The 6,158-nt window shown below is 29.1% G+C and overlaps 1 pseudogene; it reads right to left on the bottom strand.

The window, feature by feature from the left end:
* Positions 1–2,160: 2,160 nt before the first annotated feature.
* Positions 2,161–3,437, bottom strand: LOC108323043 (phenolic glucoside malonyltransferase 1-like; annotated as a pseudogene).
* Positions 3,438–6,158: the final 2,721 nt, after the last annotated feature.

Below are 6,158 nucleotides of genomic sequence, written 5' to 3'. Positions count from 1 at the left end.
TAATAAAAATTCAATTAAAAGTTTTTAAATTTATCATAAACTCAAAACATAATTAAGCCCAACAAAAAATACAATAATCAGTAAAACAACAATAAAACATATTAATCAAATCCTTGTATATATTTTACTATATGTATATTTTCTTTTTTTTTCCTTTCAAAAAACTTTAATATCTCATTTTAGAATAAATTCAAGTTGTAAGAAATGAGAAATAAAAAAGAAAAAAAATAAATAACATATTAGATAATTCCCTGACTAAATGAAATGTTTAATTTTATCTAATTTTAAGAAAAATGACAATTTAATATAAATAAAATTTTACATTTATTTAACAGTATATTTTATTCTTTACTTTTCTTTTATAAAAAAAATATAAAAAATTATTATTTTTATAATAATTTTATTTTTATATTATATATTAAATAAATATAAAAATGTGTTATTTATCTTACATATCTAAACCGATCCCACCTGACCCGCTGGACCACTAGCCAGGTCAACCCACTTTCTCTTTCTGTCTTACTGCATTTCGCGCCTGCTAGATAGAAAGGCCCAATACTCACCCGGACATGCCTAAAACATCATGAAAGTGAATATATATTATCAAAATACACATAGAAATGGACAGCTGTCGAATTTTGTTGGTTTTCACATCTCATACTAAATCATTATCTATTTTCACTTCTTAACCATGCACCCACAACAATGTCTTCATCCACTTACTGGCCCTTCTTCTAGTTCACACGTCATCTTTATATGCTAAATTGAATATCTATATTTTTTTTTTTGAAAAAGTACATTAAATATGAAGAGCCAGAAGCCAGTAAGGACAGTGAAACTCAAATTGTTGAATTTGATTCTCTTTTACTAAAAACCAATTCCCACTGAAAACTTTTGAAAAAAATAGATTAGTGATGAATGAAACTTGAAACTTGAAACTTGGAAACTTCTTATTTGAATATGCTTCAACGCACATAAACAAATGAAATAATAACGAGGGATGAACTTAGTATGACTAAGATCCAAATATAAGCATCCGATTTGTGAAAAAAGGATTTACAGAAGAGAGTTAATTATATCTTGATGTAAAATGTTTCTATTAAACATAAAGCTAGTTGTTGTAAAAGCATATGACCGAACAAATATTTCATTTAGAGCTTAAATCAACACTTTGATTATTATTTATTATTATTATTGCTTGAAACAGATCCATGGCATGTTTGTTCAGAGCTATCCCAACTTCAACACCACCTTTCTCATCTTTCTAATCTTTGCTTTCTGCCATACCAATGGTTAAACCTCTGTCTATGGATGTTATCTCCACCTTGGCAGGCCTTCCCCAACCAAAATCAGTTTCATAAACACCAAATCGGTTGGACCTGAAACACTAATTCCCTAAACGCCAAGCGTATTCGGTTTCCAGAGCACCCATATTCGGTTCCAACACCGTGAACAAAAATAATGACAAGCTGTATTCGATTCCATTTGAAAGTATCTGATTTCACGCATATTCACCAATCTGCGCGTTCGGCGCCACGACGTACCTTGGAATCGCGTTTCCGCTGACGACGAACTCGCTGGCGATCGGCCTCCCGTTCTCCAATTGCACTACTTCTATCGCCTTGCAGCGTTGAAGAAATGCGTGTTCCGTTAAATAGTTCCATGAAATAGAGCGAAGAAAACTAGAGAATCGAAAGCAGGTTCACTTACGACAGCGTTTCGGAGCGAGATGCAAGAGGTTTGGAAGAAGCAAGAAGTGGTGATCAAAGCGAACAAAGAGAAGAAGTGGGAGCGAAGTGAAGTTGCAGAGTGGACATGACGTTTCGAAACCTTTGAACACGATGATCTTTTCGGATAGTGTGACTATCTTTATATTTCTTTTTTTTTTTCATTTTTGTGTTTTATAATTTAGTCTGTTAATTTTTATAATTTATATTTTCTTTAATAATTATTTTTTACACTTTATAAACATTTTTATAATTAAATATAATATTAACAAATAACATTTTATATTACTTTAATAATTAGAGATATTTTGGTAATCTTTAATTTCTACCCATTAAACAAATTTTTTAAATTGGTCATATTAATCAAATTTTATACTAATTCTCAAATTTTACTTCCAAATACATTCTCAATTACTTCCAAATCAACTCAAATAAACAAAAAAAAAAATTACTCTCAAATCCATTCAAATTAATCACTCCCTCTAAAATCATCTCCCAATGACAAAGCATCAACATAGCTCCAAACCTAGGAAAATTTGTATCCTTCAATAAGTCCCTTGTCCAACATTTTTGTTTTACTCCAAATCCTCTTGGCAACCAGAACCACTCCATCCTCTTTCATAAAGTCATCTGGCTGTGTATCCACTATATGTGAAGCCACACAATTTCCAAAGTAGTTCTCAGGGATTGGATGTTCTAACCGACCCCTGCAATCAGCAGTGAACGCTAGACAAAATTTCCCTGCATTTTCAGCTCCATGAGTGGCTTTAGCAATGCAGATAGACACATAAGCACAACAAGCGACAAAGGTAGACAAAGTGGTTGGCTTTGAAAAAGCTGAAAATGTTTCCTCCCCCACCAACTCCACTTCGACAGCACCCTTTTCTTTATCTTCTCCAAATCTCCTCGTTTGAGATCAAACATGGCTCGAACTAGGTTTACCTGGGTTGGGAGTGACATAATCTTTAAGCTTCGTCCGTTGCTTGTATCAGAAAGGTCTATTTCAGATGCCATTTGGGTCCAGTTATTGATGATCGCAGTTTCAAGACAAGTTGGATCTTTGATCAAATCCCTATCAAATAAAGGCTCTAACTCCGGCTTCAAAGATAGCGGAGATTCCTCTTCGCATGATCTGCATGCATAAGCCCAAGCCTTGACAAACATGGTTGACGATTTTCCATCAAGAACAGCATGGTGACAGTTGATGCCTATGGAAAAGCCCTTGTTTGGAAAAAACGTTATCTGCAAAGACATAACTGAGGCATGAGAATCTGACGTTTCCAAGTGGGGTACCAAAGAGCGAGATTCGGAGGCATCACGGGGCGAATTGTCCAAAACGTGATTAAATTTTGCATCATCGTTACACTTTGCTAGGACCAATAACACGCCATCACCAGGGTTGAATTGGATGAAGGGTTTGGGTGAATGAGAAGGCCAAATGATGTTTCAGGCTAAAAGCGGGAAGTGCTGAAGGGTATGAGAAAGTGAAGTTTTGAGATTTGGAAGCACTTTGTGAAAGAAAAAAGAAGGGTTAGAGTGAGGAAGGGGAAGTGGGTAGAAGAAGATTCGCTCAACTGGATGAAACCTTAGCCAATTAAGATCAAAGAAGGTTAATGGGAGAGAGAAGTTTGGTGGAGATGGCGAAGGAGAAATGAAGCACTGCTCATGGATTTCCATGGAGTCTTAGGCTAAAGTCTTGTGAGTACAAAGACAAAATGGAGCTTATACGGTGGAAAGGTGTGATTGCTGCATATATATATATATATATATATATATATATATATATATATATATATATAGATAGATAGAATATGTTAATAATTTTCTTTTTAACATTTTTTTTATAATATTATTTTATTTTATTGATCGGTATATTAATATATAATTATAACAAAAGAGTTGTAAAAAAAGTTGTTAAAAGAATATTTTACTGTTTGAATAATAAATGGGATAACTTTTATGTTGTCTTTTATTTTATACGTGAAAGGTGAGATTGCTGCATATATATTCATTGAATAATAAATGGGAGGATGACTTGTTTTTATGTTGTCTTTTATTTTATTTTAAATTAACTTTAAGATAAATTAAATAATAGGTATAAGAAAACCTTTAATATCTAATTTTTAAAGAAAAATGTCTTTTTTATATTAGATGCTTCATTTGACAATTCATTTTAATGTATTTTTGTCATTAAAAAGTTAACTTTTATAGTTATAAAACAAAGAAAATAACTTTTATAGTTATAAAAATAAGAAATTAACTTTTATAGTTATAAAAAAAGAAATTAAAAAGTAAAATAATAAATTTGAAATGTGTATAAAACTTTGTTAGGTGTCAAAATAAAAATATTTTTTAAAATATCTTTATTAATAAATAAATATATATATATATATATATATATATATATATATATATATATATTGATAATTATTTTAGTATAAAAACATTCCTTACTTAAAAAGATCCACGCAAAAATTTCCTTTTACAAAAAAGTTATTTATTTTATAAAAAATATATTAATTAGATATAATTACTATATAATTAAATATATTTAGACGTACCTATTTATAACATTGACATTATAATTAATATTTGTTATAATGATTAAATATAAAAATTAATATACTATTATGAGTTTATTAAATTCATTTACAGCTAAAGTAATTGTTTTTACTTTAATTAATTGTTTAATAATGTAACATTTAATTTTTTTTTTATAAAATTAGTTCTAATTCTTTAAAATAATAATTACATTTTATAGATAATTAAATAATTAAATATATTTTATATAATTTCTTCACTTAATTGTTTAAAAAGTAAAATAACTTTTTAAAAACCCATATCTTTATTAAATATCAAATATATTAATAAAATAATATTATAGAAGTTAATAAATTTAGTAATCTGCTTCGATCGTATACTTGAAGTTAAAACATATATATATATATATATATATATATATATATATATATATATATATATATATATATATATATATATATATATATATATATATATATATATATATATATATATATATATATATATATATATATATTTTGATACAATAGAAAGAATAAAAGGTAAAAAGTTTTTCTTGAGGCTACTTGAATAGAGATAAAGGTTATCTAACACTCAACTTCCTGTCTTAGTGATTATACGGATTTATAAGTTATTTCGAACACTCCTATCAAGTTAGAGCATACAAATTGTACGTATCAAGTTTGAAACAAATAAATTCAATCTCAAATTCCCTTAAGGATTTGGTCAACGCATAGGATTTGATCAACACATTTACGAGTTGGTTGTTTGATCCAACAAATTTAGTACATATTTCTTTTATCGACAACTTCTCACGAACAAAATAACAATCAATTTCTATATGTTTAGTTCTCTCCGAAAATACTGGATTTGATATAATCTGAATATGAGCTTGATTATTGCAATACTTTTTCATAGTCTATATGTCAGAAAAGTTAATCTCTTGATGAACCTGCTTCACATATAAGTTTATATGTTAGTAACATCATTGTCTTATATTCAGATTCAATTGTTGATCGGGCCACTACATTTTGTTTCTTACTTTTCCATGAAATAATGTTTCCTCCTAGGAAAACATAATATCCAGTAGTAGATCGTCTGTCAATAGGCAAACCTGGCCAATTAGCATCATAGTACCAAGAAACCTGAATGCTCATTTTATCTTCATAAAACAATCCTTACCTGGGAGTCTTTTTGACGTACCTTAGAATGTGAATGATAGCATTTCAATGACCAACACATGGAGTCTGCATGAATTGACCAACCACTCCAACTCCAAAAGATAAACTCGACCTTGTAATAGTGAGATAAATTAATTTTTCAACCAGCCTCCTATATCTCTTTGGATCGGAGAATAATTCACCTTTTTCTGTCATTAATTTCTAATTTGAATCCATAGGACTGTAATCGGTCTACAATTTGGAAATATATGATCATTTGGAAAGAAAATGTAAATAACATACAGTTAAGATGTTATCCTCCCGGTGATAGATAGGAATCCGACCAAATGTCTATTTTTCCTTTTAGCTATACCATTTTGTTATGGTGTATGAGGAAAAGTGGATTGATGTAATATATCATGTGAACTCAAAACTATAGAAAAAGGGGCTTTAGTATAAAAATATCATATAACATCATATCAGGAGACGTTAAATTGACATCGAATTTAAAAAATTCGACGTTAATCAAACTGACATCGAATTTTGTTAATATTCGACGTTAAGCAATTTTTTTATTTTTTTTAATTAATTGTAATCCTTTTTTACAACTCTACGAGACTTAAAAAGCACAAAAATAACAAATTTCAGTTTTTGGTATTTTATAAAACATGAACTATGAACGTGTAGTATAGTATCAACAACAAACAACAAACAAGTTCAACTAAAAAAC

Source organism: Vigna angularis, chromosome 2, assembly GCF_016808095.1.
Source record: "Vigna angularis cultivar LongXiaoDou No.4 chromosome 2, ASM1680809v1, whole genome shotgun sequence".
Lineage (NCBI taxonomy): Eukaryota > Viridiplantae > Streptophyta > Magnoliopsida > Fabales > Fabaceae > Vigna > Vigna angularis.
This window is presented reverse-complemented; position numbering and strand designations above follow the sequence as displayed.